This window comes from Bufo bufo, chromosome 6, assembly GCF_905171765.1.
Source record: "Bufo bufo chromosome 6, aBufBuf1.1, whole genome shotgun sequence".
Classification (NCBI taxonomy): domain Eukaryota; kingdom Metazoa; phylum Chordata; class Amphibia; order Anura; family Bufonidae; genus Bufo; species Bufo bufo.
This window is the reverse complement of record NC_053394.1, coordinates 366,844,795-366,860,399: the sequence shown is the minus strand read 5'-3', so window position 1 is coordinate 366,860,399 and position 15,605 is coordinate 366,844,795. Positions and strand designations below refer to the sequence as shown.

The following is a 15,605-nucleotide window of genomic DNA, read 5'->3' as shown; positions in this document are numbered from 1 at the left end:
ACTGCAACCTCATTCATTTCTACAGCTGCACTGCTACACTTACAGTCCTTCATCATGCAATAACTGTGCTGTGCAGGCTCAGCCTTAGATTATTACAACCAAGTCTTGGCATCTGAATTGTCGCCAATTGTACTAAACAGTAAGGCTGTAAACACTCATAGGTATTTTGTCATGTTTTTTTAGCACTTTTGGAGTTTTACTATATTTTCTATCTGGGGAAAAAACACCAGAAACACTGGTGTTGCCAAAAAAACAACAACAACAAATTGTGATAAAAACCACATGGAAAACATGCAGTAAGCAAAAAGCACCAAATGAAATTCATGTACATAGGGGTCCATGAAGGTGGGATGTGATGTGATCTAAAAAAAAAAATCACATATCAACCTGTTTTGAATGGATAGTAACTGTGATTCATCTTGTTTCATAGGTGATTCATTCAATTCATTAGCTGGACGTACTGGAGAGCTGGGAGACTCATCTGTTGCCTTCACACATTGCATAGTCTGGTGTCAAAAGTGGAAGATTTTATCCACAAAGAAGTGATGTGAGCTAAATGGTTGAAGAAAACACGGATCACACTTTCTGAGTGGGAAATTGCAGCCAGACCATTTTTGATGCCAAAATATAGCTCTTGTTTATATATAAAGAGAAACGTCTGACTCATTCAGACAGTAATTACAACATCACTTGGACGCCTTGTCTGATATTCCAAAGGAAATCAGCTTCAGGTTCAGCGCAATACAAAGTTTTCCAGATTTTCTCTTTTGTTTATTCCCGCATCTTAAACTTTTTTTTTCTGAATTGAGATATTGACTCAAACCAAATGAGAAAAATGACTTTCTGAAGGTGGTCCACGTAACAACCCTCGACTTGATTCCAAGCTGGAGATTCAGCTGCTTTTGTATGTTAAATACTGGAAAACTGCCACATGGGACTGGTCCAGACTGAAAAACACATCGCGTATCTGCCAGAATCCAAATAAAATGGTATTTATTTCATTGCAGATTTCATTGTGTAAATGCATTGTTTTTTTTAGCAGATTTTACCCTTTCTAATCAAATTTACAGTACGTTAGGAGGGACAAATGGAAGGATGTATGACTGCAGGATCAAACTACAAAGGGTTTGTTTGTTGTCTGTTACCATGGAGATGTTTAGTCTGCATAGGAGCTGTACTGAACTGCAAATTGCTTCATTGTTCAGTTTAGATGGATTGAAACAGTAAAATATATATATAAAAAATTGTTGTGAAGGTGGAGAAAAAGGTAGATATACCATTAAAAAAAATCAAGTTTTCAATGCTTTCACACTTTATTGGTACCTTTGTCAAGTACAATAAGGAAAGATATAAAAGTTACCAGTTGCAAAATGATTCAGCATCTCTTGTGTAGCCCGACTTATGGTGGCCACCATCGGTCTAAAGTTGATCAAAATGGACAATTTTTTCATTTAACAATCCTTGGTTGAACTTTAACAGCAAACTATCATTTTAGCCAAACTACGACAGACTGTTATCACCTGAAAAAAAGTTTTTAAGCTGTGTTTAATAGTTTTAATAGTCGGATGAAAGAGCTTTCGTTCAAAGAAACATCATTTGTGAAAGTCCCCAGAAAGTTCTTCAACTATGAGGGACTGTCCCCACAGGTGGAGTAGTGCCGCCTGCCATTTGATTGACAGGGCAGGACATCTCGCCCGGCCCCATCAGCTTTGTGCCTGCACCGCTGCTCTGATTAGCACTGCGAGTAGAGGGCACTGATTCGGCTTCCAGAGCAGCGACTGTTAATGCACTGCTACCTGGAAGCTCCAGTAGCGGAAGCAGAACCCATGCGCCTGCACCATTACTCTGAGGAACGGTACAAGATTGACAGCCCTGGGCCATCAAATGGCAGGTGGGCACTTCTTCACCTGTGGTGACAGCCCCTCAGAGGTGAAGAACTCTTGCTAATGAGACAAATTGATTCATTACAATCGATCCACTCATCCGCATACTGTACCATGGTATATAGAATATACACAATGACTACTTTTACAACGCATTTCTAACGTTGATCAAAATGGGCAGGCTCTCAAATTTTACATATTTTTTTTGGGACAAGACAAGCGAAGAGAACACGATTTATATATACCTATATAGAAGAAATATCATTCTAAAGAAATATGAATACCAGAAATCAAAAGGTAGAGGAATTTACAGCAAGAATGGATGAAAACAATGGATGCCAAATACAAAGCATTTTATATACATGGGACACAACAGGAGCTAAAAGGAACACTAAATCCAGAAAATGCACAAAAAAGTTCAAGAATTTCCTTTCTATAATCACCCCCCAATGCCCAGGCCCCTCGTATACATTATACTTACCCTGCTCCCCGACACCCGAGTCAATCTGAATTCATGCATGGCCGCCGCTGCATCTCCCCATCGTGCGGATCAAAACATCCAGCAACAAGGGGAGCGGCCAGTAGCAGAACGCGATGGGGGCAAGCTTCCTTAGCGTCACCCACAATGCTAGGGAGGCTCATCCCTGTCGCGGCCTGCTATTGGCTGTTTTGATCCGTGCAATGGGGAGATGCAGCGGCGGCTGTGGAGGGATAAGAAGTGACGCGGGGTAAGTATAACCTGTATGAGGGGCCCGGGCATTAAGGGGGTCATTATAGGGGTTGAATAACCCCTTTAACGAAGCACTCATGCAGCATAGGCTATTACTATAGAATAACGTTGAGGTTCTTTTGTGTGTCTTGTGTATATCTGTTTTAGTTGATGTGCCATTTATGGGTAGTCTGGCATCTTGATTCGTTCTTCCTCTAATGTAGCCTACATTTCCCATTATGTCTCTCAAGCAATATTTAGGTGGTGCGTGCTGCTTATCCAAACAATCTGAAGATAAGTATAAGAAACATCTCACTTGCAGGAATTCCCAAAGTCCACGACTCCGTTATATCCCTGCTCCTCGCTGATTTAAAAACTGCTGGCTGATTGTCATCACCTTTTGTGTTTAGTCTGAAACGCAAATTTTTACTTTTCATTACTATTTGACATTTCTGAAGGAACTCCTTTACCCCTATTTTTTAGAAACATTCAGACAATATGCCATAATAGGAAACGAGAACAGGATGTCGATAAGTTAGACAATCTGAATAATATTGAAAAGGGGGTAAAACTGACGGGGGTATTTAAGAATGATCTCGAAAGAAATCTCAGAGCCCCCAAAGTGGCAGCAGTGAAACTCGAGTTGGGCGTTTTATTGGATATTTATGTGCTATTTTATATGTTTCCTCTTTGAGTATAATAAAAAGAAGGGGATTTTATCTATTGCTGCAGTGCTTTATTATTTGGGTTGCAGTCCTGTTTTTCCTAACATAGGAAACCTGGCTGACCGGGCTGGCAAAAGGTGATGAGAATCAAGCCAGTCATTGACTTTGGCATTTCCTGCAAGCGAGACATTTTTTATACCTATCTTCAGATTGTTTGGATAAGCAGCATATAGTGTGAATTTGTCCGATTATGTCGCTGCTTTTACAGAGACAAGAGTGTGGAGTCTCATCACACTAAGGACAGGAAGTGATAGATCTATTGTCTCCTAATAGTCTCAGTGTATCCTAATTGGTGCAGCTACACACTGCTCTCCCCGCCTCCTGCTTGTATTACAAGCAGGAGGCAGGGGAGAGCAGTGTGAAGCTGCATCCCATAGGATACACTGGAGATTCTGAACACAACATAGACAGATAGTGTCAGGAGAGGGTGAGAGAGATACATTTCAATTCAGCAAAAATTTATTTAATTGGATTCAAATCAAATTTTAAGGAATTCATCTCTAGTATAGTACTGAGCTGAGGTGAAACAAATGACACTGCTAGAAGCCAGCATTATATGCTCAAAAACGCTTAAGTTTTTATTTAATATCTTCCAATCCAGTGATCCCATTACAGTATGGCAAAAAGAGAACATGCGCAAGGCTAGGGCCCCACCTAGAGATTTTGTAGCACTTTCAATTGATTTTAACTATTGACTGACAGCTGCAGGGAGGAAAATTGCATGCACGTCAACGTACTGCTTTGGACTACAGCTGTAGCTCAATAGTGAAAATCAAAAGTCCCATAAAAAGTATAGGTGTAGGCCCAGCCTAAGACAAACATTGTGTATCTTCTTAGGATGGAACCACTCCTCTACTTTTTATAGTACTTTTAGTTGATTTTAACTATCGAGCTGCAGCTATAGTGCAAAGCATTGAAATGATTTGTTTGCAATCATACTGGGGCTGGGAATTCAAAGTGGCCCTGGAAAAAATACTAAAAGTGGCCACGTTTTGTAGTTGAGTCCAAACTGATGAAAGACAGGAACAGCAATACCATATTGTGGCCCATTATACCTCCCCAACAGAGCAAAATACTACAGCCCATCACAAAATACTGCCAGCAGAACAAAATACATCCCCAAAAACTTCCACTGGGTGGCAGTGAGAAGGGCCCAGGCAGCCCCCTGGCCCAGCGGAAAATTTCCTTGTAAGGTCTATGGTAAATCCTCCCCTGGAATCATGTGCACCCCATAGTTAAGAACAAACAAAAAATCTAGGTGTAGATCCAGCCTTGCCATTCCAGGAATTACCCCGCAATATACATTTCCACCCATTTTTTTCTCATTGACATATCCTGCCCTACAATATGTAATCTGGTTTTGCCTGACCTTCACCGGGTATAGTCTATCCTGAGTTCAACCAGCATGCGTAGTGACAAACCTCAGCAAGAGTTACGCTTTTCGCGTCCAGCAACACATATTGAAAGACTTAAAAAGAAATATGAAGTGGGACTGAAGCAACGATTCCAGCTGGCTGCGGACCATTTCCTGAATGGTAACACTATGTCATCTGTTACATATACAGCCATCTTACACAAGCCGTCATTGCTTTCCCTTTGCCTATTAGTAAGTCTCATACAGAATGCAGTTTGTTTTTCGGAAAAGCATATCCAAATACACATGCTAAATACTGATTAAAAAAATAAAAAAATAAAAAAAAGGTCATCTCTCAGGAGTTTAGAGGCTTTTTATACTGTTTTTACTTTCTCATATTCCGCTTTGTGTATAAAATATGTTCCACTTCCAGACATAGAGTTTTAAGAGATTTTAGGCTCAGAGGGTAACATATTATGTACTCGTCTAGTCTATAATATTAGCAAAACTAGTTAGTGCACTATTCTTACATAAGCGATAATGTACAACCAATATTATAAGTGGATACCAAAAACATAAAGTATCGTGAAATGCAGAAATGTGACACCACCTGCTGGACACAAGTGGTACTTGACCTTGTGGGTCATTTTACGCTTACACTTATATTTGGCTTTATTTTTTTTATTTATTTTAAACAGAAACTAATGAACAATAATACTAAGTTTTCCAAAATAGTAATAAAAAAGCTATACACTATACCACTATGTATTATAAGGACAACTCGCAGCATTTAAAAGGGTACTCCAGTTGGATAAAGTTATCCCCAATCCACAATATAGAGGATAACTATCAGATCGGTAGGGAGTCCAACCTCTGGGACCCCCAGCGATTATGAGAACAGGGGCCCCGTATTCCCTGCAGCGCCCCTGAAATAACCAGAGCGGCCAGCCGCACTTGCGCGCGGCCGCTCCATTAATTTTCTTTGGCAGTTCATGAGATAGCCAAGTACAGCCCTCTGGTATCTCCGGAGCTCCCTTAGAAATAAATTGAGCATCTACGTGCATGTGCGACGGGCCGCTCCGGTCATTTCAGGGGAGCAGCAGGGGGTACGGGGCCCCTGTTCTCATGTGGTAGGACCCCCCCCACTAACCGGAATACACCTTTAATAGACACTTTGTAAAATAATAATTCTGGGGCATCGTTTCTCATAATAATGTGGTATGCTGTTCCTCTGTTATTCCTCCTGAATATTTCAACAAAATTGACACCTGGGTCACAGTGTATAGTAGACACGCCCCCAGTTGTCAAAGTATTCATACGTTTTTAGCAAGAATAATGGAAAAATGATACAACACAGAGTTCTAAGGAAAGATTCTTCAGGAGTATTTACTAAGAAAAGACACGACAGGCTGATTGGCCTTCAATTTTTCCTGCAGCTTTTTGCCAGTCTGTGGTTTCCTCCCTAGATAACTGAGGACAGACCGCAAAATGCCCTAGAATCAGCTTACTGCCGTGGGCTTCAACTTCTGATTTGCAAGCAAAAAATTCCCACCAGCAGATGAAAAATATTGTAATCAGGCAATTTCTGATATAAATACTATTCCATACCAGGACCGTCTCTAGGGGCGCTGTCAGAAGGGGGGGCGCCCTCTCGTCGTTTCTCTGCCTGTTATTACTGTCGTGCCGTGCGCCCTGGCTCCCTCCCCCTGCGACCTGCGCCCGAGTGCCGAGTCCTCTCACTCTTATCTACAGACAGTGTCCACAGCTCCGGTACGTGCGGGCGGCACTTACTGACGTCACGCGCCTGCTCCTCCCACTAGGCGGCGCAGGCGCGTGACATACAGCAAGTGAGTGAGCGCCGCACTGCCTGCCTGTTACCGCCCGCCCTGAGCCCCAGAGCAGTGCTGATGCTGAAAAGAAGCCTGCTGTGAGGCGAGCCTGACAATTTTTTTACAATGGGGACACTGTGAATGGTCTGTGGGGGGGGGGGGGCATTAATTACAATGGGGGGCGGGGGCCACTGTGGGAGACATGAAAATGGGGGCCACTGTCACTGTGTTAAGTTTAATAAGGATCACTATGGACATTATTTAGAATGGAGGCTGCTGTGGGTGTCATTACTCATTATAACTATAATGTCTGATAGGCCTAGTCCTGAGCTGAGTTATATTACCCTGCCCATGCCCTGTATAATAATGTACCCATCCCTGATACCCGCTGGGGTAATATAACTAAGGGGTATCAGGGTACATTATTATACAGGGCAGGGTAATATAACTCCGGACTAGGCCTATCAGACATTATACAGTTATATTGACCCCCACAGCAGCCTCCATTCTAAATAATGTCCATAGTGATCCTTATTAAAAATAATGTCCCCCCACAGGCAGGCTCTGCGGGCGGCGGCCCTCACTCACTGTACGTCACGCGCCGCGTGACGTACAGTGAGTGAGGTGAGCACCGCCGCCCGCAGAGCCTGCCTGTTACCGCCCGCCCGGAGCAGTGCTGAGAAAGACGCCTGCTGTGAGTGAGAGTCTGTGGGACAGTGCGTCACTGGGTGCGTCCGTGCAATGTGGTTACACATTTTTTACAATGGGGAGACACTTATTTCAGCGAGCAGTTTTGAGGGGGGGGGTTTGACACTCGCCCTGAGAGAAATTTTACCTAGAAACTGCACTGTTCCATACTAAGATGGAACATTATTTTACAGTCTTAGAATTCTTCAATATTTTCAGTTAAAGGGGTCATGGACATCATATAGTACATGCCAATCTCTTTCTAATCTTAGGACCAGCCCTGTACCTCACATGGATCCAGGGATCTCCCCAAAAATTGCTCTGTTACATTTATTTCAAGCTGGCAGCCCAGGGGGTGTGCATTTTCTCAAAGGGCGTATCCTTTCTACTGCACCTGGTGACAGTTGAAGGATGGAACTGAGCATGTGCGTCCACCTCAGTGAGGTGGACAGAGAAATTAGAAAAAAAGTAAACAGCAGTTGGCGCTGTACAGATAGATTTCAGTGAATAACTCAGTGGCTATACAAATTTTTTTATTACATGCAATTACAAAAGCATTCAGATCCAGGTGTTTGGTCGAAAAATTTAGAATATGTTGAATATGTTTTGGGGGATAATCCCTTTAAGTAATACATCCTACAATTATATTTAGAGATGAGCAAAATATTGGAAAATTAGATTCGGCTGCTTCGACAAATTTTACAAAAAAACAAATTTCCTGACAAATGACTTCATCACGAAGCGCATTTCTTTGCAAGTAGTGGGTGCAATGACAGGGAGCAGTGATTGTGCCGGCCCCGTCATTGTACCCCTCAGATGCAGCGTTCATACATGATCGTGGCATCTGATAGCAATAATACTGGATAAAAGAAAAAATTTAGCATAAAATCATACTAACCCTCATCCATTTGATCGCAAAGAGCCGGCTGCTGCCATCTTGATTGAAGATCCGCCAGTGATGACGTCATCACGTTGGCGGGCGTGGTGACGTCATACGTCACCGCGCACGTGCTTTTGTGCTAGATCAGCGGTTCTCAACCTAGGGGTCGCGACCCCTTTGGGGGTCGATCGGCCCTTTCCGGGGGGTCGCCTGAGGCTTCCTATTGTGGGTCGCCCGCACAACGGCAGCGGCGCCTTATCCTCGCGCACAGGAAGTGATGTCCTATCACTGCCTGTGCTTGAAGGAGCCTGATGTCTGGACGGGTAAGTCGGGCCGCCTGTCTGCTGAGGTCCGAGTTTTTTCGTTAATAACACCGCCGCTGGGCACCACTGCCACCAATGATTTAATTGAGCCTGGCTGAGCCTGGCTAATTTTATTTTAATTATTTGGCTGAGCAAGGCTTAATTTATTTGGGGGCACATAAAGCACCGCTGATTTATTTATTTGGGGGACCCTGAGCACTTCTGATTTATTTATTTGGGGAACCCTGAGCACCATTGATTTATTTATTTGGGGGGAGACCTGAAGCACCGCTGATTTATTTATTTGGGGGACCCTGAGCACCATTGATTTATTTATTTGGGGGAAACCTGAGCACCGCTGATTTATTTATTTGGGGGAGACCTGAAGCCCCACTGATTTATTTATTTGGGGGACCCTGAGCACCATTGATTTATTTATTTGGGGGGGGGGGGGGCCTGAAGCACCGCTGATTTATTTATTTGGGGGACCCTGAGCACTTCTGATTTATTTATTTGGGGGAAACCTGATGCACCACTGATTTATTTATTTATTTGGGGGTAACCTGAGCACCGCTGATTTATTTATTTGGGGAGACCTGAAGCCCCGCTGATTTATTTATTTGGGGGACCCTGAGCACCACTGATTTATTATATTTTTTTTTGGGGGGGGGGTACTGTGAGCACCACTGAGTTATTTATTTGAGGGGTACTGTGCGCACCACTGATTTATTTTTTAGGGGGTATTTGTTGTTTATTATTTATTTTAAAGTTATTTATTTGGTTTACAAATATTTTGTATTTATGCTAAAGTTCAATGGTTATGAATGAATACTTGTGTATTTGAATTAACATTTGGTGTATTGGTGTCTGTGCGTGTTTTTGGTGGGTCATCATAACAGTAGCAAAATTAGTTATGACGTAGCAAGGAAAAAAATGCAATGGTTGGGGGTCACCACAACATGAGGAACTGTATTAAGGGGTCACGGCTTTAGAAAGGTTGAGAACCACTGTGCTAGATCTTCATTCAAGATGGCAGCAGCTATAACGCAGCTGAGAAGATGCTCCCTTCCGAAAGTGAAAACTCTGGGAAGGCTCTTTTAAACATCATGTATTCAAAGATATAATCAACACCACTCAAAGGAACTGAAAAGCGACTATTATTAGTTTATAGCGTCCTTCTTCAGACTCATAAGAAACGTTACTACTAAAGAACCTGAAGAAGGGCGCTAGAATTGCCAAAAACGCTGCTCATGGCTTGCCTTACAGCACTGTGAATATGCAACAATGGAATTTCACTTACTTTAATGGGGTTGGCCAATTCCCAATGTAATTTGTCAAAATGCCACCCAGTGCCCACAGTCATGTATTCTCCAAACAAGCTTAAATAACTGTATACTGTCCCCCAGCCATCCTAATAGAAGCCTCCGATTGTGTATGTTCCTGTGAAGTAAATATACTCATCTGTCATCATCTGCATCCATGGCTGTTCCTCTGTGCCTTCTATTCTATGCAGGCACTGAACAGCAGATGGACGCCTCTGGCGCCTGCACGGATACAGGTATCAGACTCGCCTGTGCTTGTGCATGCACTGGACTCCGTTCAGTACCTGCACAGAATAGAAGGTACAAAGGAACAGCCAGAAAAAGCGGGTTCTTGCCATCCTGCAGCTCATGGATGTGGAGAATGACAGGTAAGTACGTTGACTTCACTCAACCCAAGGTAGCTGGGGTCCTTTGTTAGAACACGGGAACTAGCGCATGTGCAGTCCGTCCCCAGTGTAGATGAATGGAGGCCGCTGATGGACAGTACCCTCCATGGGTGACCAGTTTTGGTGCTCACCGCCAACAAGCAGGACATATTCATATGAAACTATCAGACAACGGTGCCAATTATTTAATAATGCACTGCATGCATGTGCTTTTCCTAGCATCTGTGCAGCTAGTAATATACATGGTGGCCAACCACTTTAAGAATGTTTATAAAAATAGTGACATGGAAAATTAAAACAAAAATCAGCAAAAATATAAGAATAAAAGAAATCAATAAATAAAATAAAAATGAAAAAAAAAATAGCATAAGATAACAAGATTTAAACAATAGGTCATTTTCTTAAAGACACATTCCCTTTAGAGGGGTTGTTCTAGATTTTCAGAAAAATGGCTTCAAGCAGGAAATGATATAAAATTAAGCAATAACCTACACTGACCAGGTAAATCCTGCCCTACAGTAATGACATTACATACAGCTTACACATGATCACTGCAACCAATCACTGGCCTCAGTGGTCGCATCAGATAGGCAAGCATCCCCGCAGAGACCAGTGATTGGCTGTAGCGGTCAGGTGAATGCTGTACATGATGTAATTGCTGCTGGAGCGGTGGTGTTGGAGCCAGCAGGGGATTTAAAGGGGTTTTCTGAGATTTTACTACTGATGACCTATCCTCTGGATAGGTCATCAGTATATGATCGGTGGGGGGTCTGACTCCCGATCAGCTGCTTGAGAAGGCAGCGGCACAGTTAAAGTGAATGGGGCTGAGCACGATACCAAGCACAACCACTATACAATGTACAGCGCTATGCTTGGTATGCAGGAAAAAGGCCACAGTGCTCAGAAGAGCGCCGGTGCCTTCTTAAACAGCTGATCGGCAGAGGTACCTGTCGGACCGCAAACTATCAGGTACTAATTACCCATCCTGAGGATAGGTCATCATATCTTGGATAACCATGTTAAAGAAGGAGTATAGAATGCTTCTTTATATTATACCATTTCTTGCCCCAGACCAATTTTCTCAAAATCCCAGACACCACTTTAAGAATTGTACAAAAGAGATTTAGCAATTTCTACCAGTAAAGTTTTTAAGATCATGTGCATCATGACAGTTCTGTCATTCGGTTTACTGACACTCCGAGGTAAAGCTCTACGAGATGATGAGATATTCACTCTCTTGCACATGAACATGAGTTTGCGCTCTCGAGAAAAAAAATACCTTTAGGTTCAGCATGAGATTCTGCGCCTCTTCATCCAGTAGATAGTATAAGCCACCAGTCCAGATCTCTTCTGTCCTTGTTCTTCAGCCCATGAACGGTTGGGTCTGTGGTGAAGCTGAGATGCCCGTCTTCTCATCTGAAAATCCTATCCTCCTGCGTTTCCTAAAGAATCACCCAGAGAGAAGGTGGCAGGAAAGGCAAAAGTCATTGCTCCCTCTTCACCGTCCACTGACTGGAAGTAACATCAGCCTGAAAGGAAACATTCAGAGAGCCGTCTCCATCCCCATACAAGTCTTTGATGGTTCTAGGGTGTGGAGTGGGAAATAGAAAAGATTTGCCAAAAGAAAAATTAAGATCTGAACTCTATTGTTTGTTTTTTCAATCAAGCTCTTCACGAAACGTCAAGGCAGACACGTTCTGGCCTCACCTTACTGTTCAAAGGGATCTTTTTTCCTGTAAAAAAAGGGAGCTGTCTCATCGTCTCCGATTTGTTTAGTTGATTTTAATATACAGGAAGGTCTCATTGTTGTCCCCAGAGGGGAACTTCCTTCAGGCTAATTAATCTGCCATAAAGAAGGGGTGTATCTGAGCCACAAAAAGCCCACCCTTCCGAGACTGTATACCTAATAATACTTCTGTTATTTATATAGCGCCAGCATATTCCGTAGATATATACATTTCAGAGGGTACATGTGTATTTTGGTGCGATACGTGATGACCTTACTGTACACAGGACACCTTTGAAATACCCTAAAGTCTCTTTCACACAAGCGTGTGCAGTGTGAGTGTGATCCTCCGTTCTGGACACTGCTAGTTTTGCAGGAGCGCACGGCATTATACTGATTTATAATGCTGTGTGTCTCTGCATGACTTTTTTGCTACAGACTCATACTCACAGTTTTATGTCAGTATGATCCTGTAGAAGTAAGGTCATGCAGAAGCATATAGCACAGGGTTTCTCAACTCTGATCCTCGGGGGCCCACCCACCGGTCAGGATTTGAGAATGTCCCACAGAATGAATACCTATAGTAAGTCCTGATGCATTGACATTAATTATATCACCTGCTCAATACTGAGGAAATCCTAAAAACATGACCGGTAGGTGGGTCCCGAGGACCAGCGTTGAGAAACCCATATATAGTATATAGGTTGTATGCACTGGTGCCTTGCAGCGCTGGGGTCCTAGGTTCAAATTCAACCAAGGAAAACATCTGCATGGAGCTTGTATGCTCTCCCCGTGTTTGTGTGGGTTTCCTCCTGGTACTCTGGTTACCTCCCACACTCCAAAGAATTTAGATTGTGAACCCCATTGGGGACAGTGTGATGCTAATGTCTGTAAAATGCTGCAGAATACAGTAGAGCTATATAAGTGCGCAAAATAAATAAAAGGTAAAAGGTGCTTGTTTTGCTTAATGGTTCGCCATCTCAACACAATAGGGGAGTAGATATAAAGCTATATGAGCTGTCACCAGCTGACATCTGTAGTGCTTCTGAGTGCATGGGTTGCGGTGGAAAGTGTTTGATGATGGATCAGAGTTAGAGTTAAGCCTGTGTTACACCGGTCGAACGAACGCTTGTTAGCAATCATCTGGAAGTGTAATACTGCCACCGATGAACAAGCAAATGCTCGATAACTGGCCACTCCAAATCTTTTGACATGTTAAAAAATCATCGTTTGCAGGTGGCAGATTGTGCTATCTCATCACGATCTGCTGCCGGCAAACAATGATTCAGTATAGGGAAGACCAATGGTATAACGATCGCTCCTCCCTATACCGAGGAGGAGATTACTAGTTAGCAGACGATTGCCGGGAAGGAACGCTTCATGGATGGTAATCAATGACCTTTATTCTGCGGTTCCACACAATTATGGTGATAGCAAATTTAGATGATGTTGTACCACTTCTGTATAATAAAAATCACTTTTTCCATATTTTTTTTGTGACCTATATTTTATTTTTCCTTGACAGAGCCGTGTCAGGGCTTGTGTTTAGTAGAATGACCTGTATTTTTCATTGTAAACATTTTGGGACACATACTATGTGACTTTTTGATTACTTTTATTTATTAATTAATTTTTTTTGGAAGATAGGTGAACAAAAACAAACAGCAATTCCAGAATTGTATTCAACTTATTTTTTAAGGTGTGGTATAACTGACAATTGATGTTTATTCTGTGGTGATTCCAAATTTACATAGTTTTTAAATGTTTTACAGCTTGTGTTCCTACAAATCATTTTTTTATTTTATTTGCATGGTAGACGTAAAGAGCCTTGTAGGCCAGGCAATACTCCTCTGGAAAAAAGATATGAAAATTAACTTTCGTTCCAATAAAAAAAGAAAGATGAGCATCTAATGCCACCAGATGCAAGGCAGCTATCCTATAAATCAATGCTCAACCTTTTAAACAGGTCTTGAGACATAACTGAGGATTTTAACTAAGCCAGTACCTCATCTGCAGACAGCAGATTGCAGAGAAGAGAGACCTGGCTTAACTGGGTGAGATGCCTTTGTCAGCATTCCGGGCGTACAATTTTTCCATATGGAGAGAATCTAGTAGGTGTGAGTCTTATAGGCCAAGACAGCTACTTCTCAACTGGTAGCATCAGAGGCTCAGCCTAGTTAGAGAGCTAATTAGCACACCATTTTCCCAGAGGAGGATTTCTGGGCCTATAAAACTCCTTACGCCTACTAGGCACTCTCCATAAGGAGAAACAGTATGCCCTGCATCCTGACAAAGGACTCTCACCAAGATAAGCTAGTTTTCTTTGCTCTGCACTGATGAGGGGCAGTGATCCCAAAACAGATGTCTGCAGATGAAGTGCTGGCTTAGCTATCTAAGTAATGTCTTACAGAGGACCTTTTATCTGTCCAAACATTGTGAACTAAGTATCATGATCTGTACAGCGGCGCCCAGGGATCTCACTGCACTTACTATTATCCCTGGGCGCCGCTCCATTCTCCTGCTATTCCCTCCGGTATGTTCGGTCACTTGGTTATAGTAGGCGGAGACTTAGGGGACTTGGTTATACAGGGTGGGCCATTTATATAGATACACCTTAATAAAATGGGAATGGTTGGTGATATTAACTTCCTGTTTGTGGCACATTAGTATATGTGAGGGGGGAAACTTATCAAGATGGGTGGTGACCATGGCGGCCATTTTGAAGTCGGCCATTTTGAATCCAACTTTTGTTTTTTCAATCGGAAGAGGGTCATGTGACACATCAAACTTATTTGAATTTCACAAGAAAAACAATGGTGTGCTTGGTTTTAATGTAACTTTATTCTTCCAGTATCCATAGTTTCAGGTGCTGCACATCTCGTATATTCACAGCATAGACAATTGCCTTCAGATAACCCCAAAGATAAGAGTCTAAGGGGGTCAGATCGGGAGACCTTGGGGGCCATTCAACTGGCCCACAACGACCAATCCACTTTCCAGGAAACTGTTCATCTAGGAATGCTCGGACCTGACACCCATAATGTGGTGGTGCAGCATCTTGCTGGAAAAACTCAGGGAACGTGCCAGCTTCAGTGCATAAAGAGGGAAACACATCATCATGTAGCAATTTCGCATATCCAGTGGCCTTGAGGTTTCCATTGATGAAGAATGGCCCCACTATCTTTGTACCCCATATACCACACCATACCATCATTTTTTTTGTTCCAACAGTCTTGGAGGGATCTATCCAATGTGGGTTAGTGTCAGTCCAATAGCGGTGGTTTTGTTTGTTAACTTCACCAGTCACATAAAAGTTTGCCTCATCACTGAGCAAAATCTTCTGCGTAAACTGAGGGTCCTTTTCCAATTTTTGTTTTGCCCATTCTGCAAATTCAGTGCGCCGATCTGGGTCATCCTCGTTGAGATGCTGCAGTAGCTGGAGTTTGTAAGGGTGCCATTTGTGAGTAGCTAATATCTGCCGAAGGGATGTTCGACTAATGCCACTCTCCAGTGACATGCGGCGAGTGCTACGCTGTGGGCTCTTGCTGAATGAAGCTAGGACAGCCACTGATGTTTCTTCATTAGAGACAGATTTCATGCATCCACATTTTGGCAAATCCAACACTGAACCAGTTTCACGAAACTTAGCAAGCAGTTTGCTAACTGTAGCATGGGAGATGGGTGGTCTCGTAGGGTGTCTCGCATTGAAATCTGCTGCAATGACCCGGTTACTGCGTTCACCAGACATCAACACAATTTCTATCCGCTCCTCACGTGTTAATCTCGGCGACATGTCAATGGC

The 15,605-nt window shown here is 42.8% G+C and overlaps 1 protein-coding gene across 1 annotated transcript in view; it reads right to left on the bottom strand.

Annotated features, from left to right (window-relative positions):
* Positions 1-11,638, bottom strand: part of TMEM100 (transmembrane protein 100) — a 115,724-nt gene extending 104,086 nt beyond the window's left edge. Inside the window, exon 1 of the mRNA XM_040436914.1 lies at positions 11,357-11,638. The gene's annotated coding sequence lies outside the window, so the exon portion shown is untranslated. The remainder of the gene's footprint in view (positions 1-11,356) is intronic.
* Between the last annotated feature and the right edge of the window lie 3,967 nt (positions 11,639-15,605).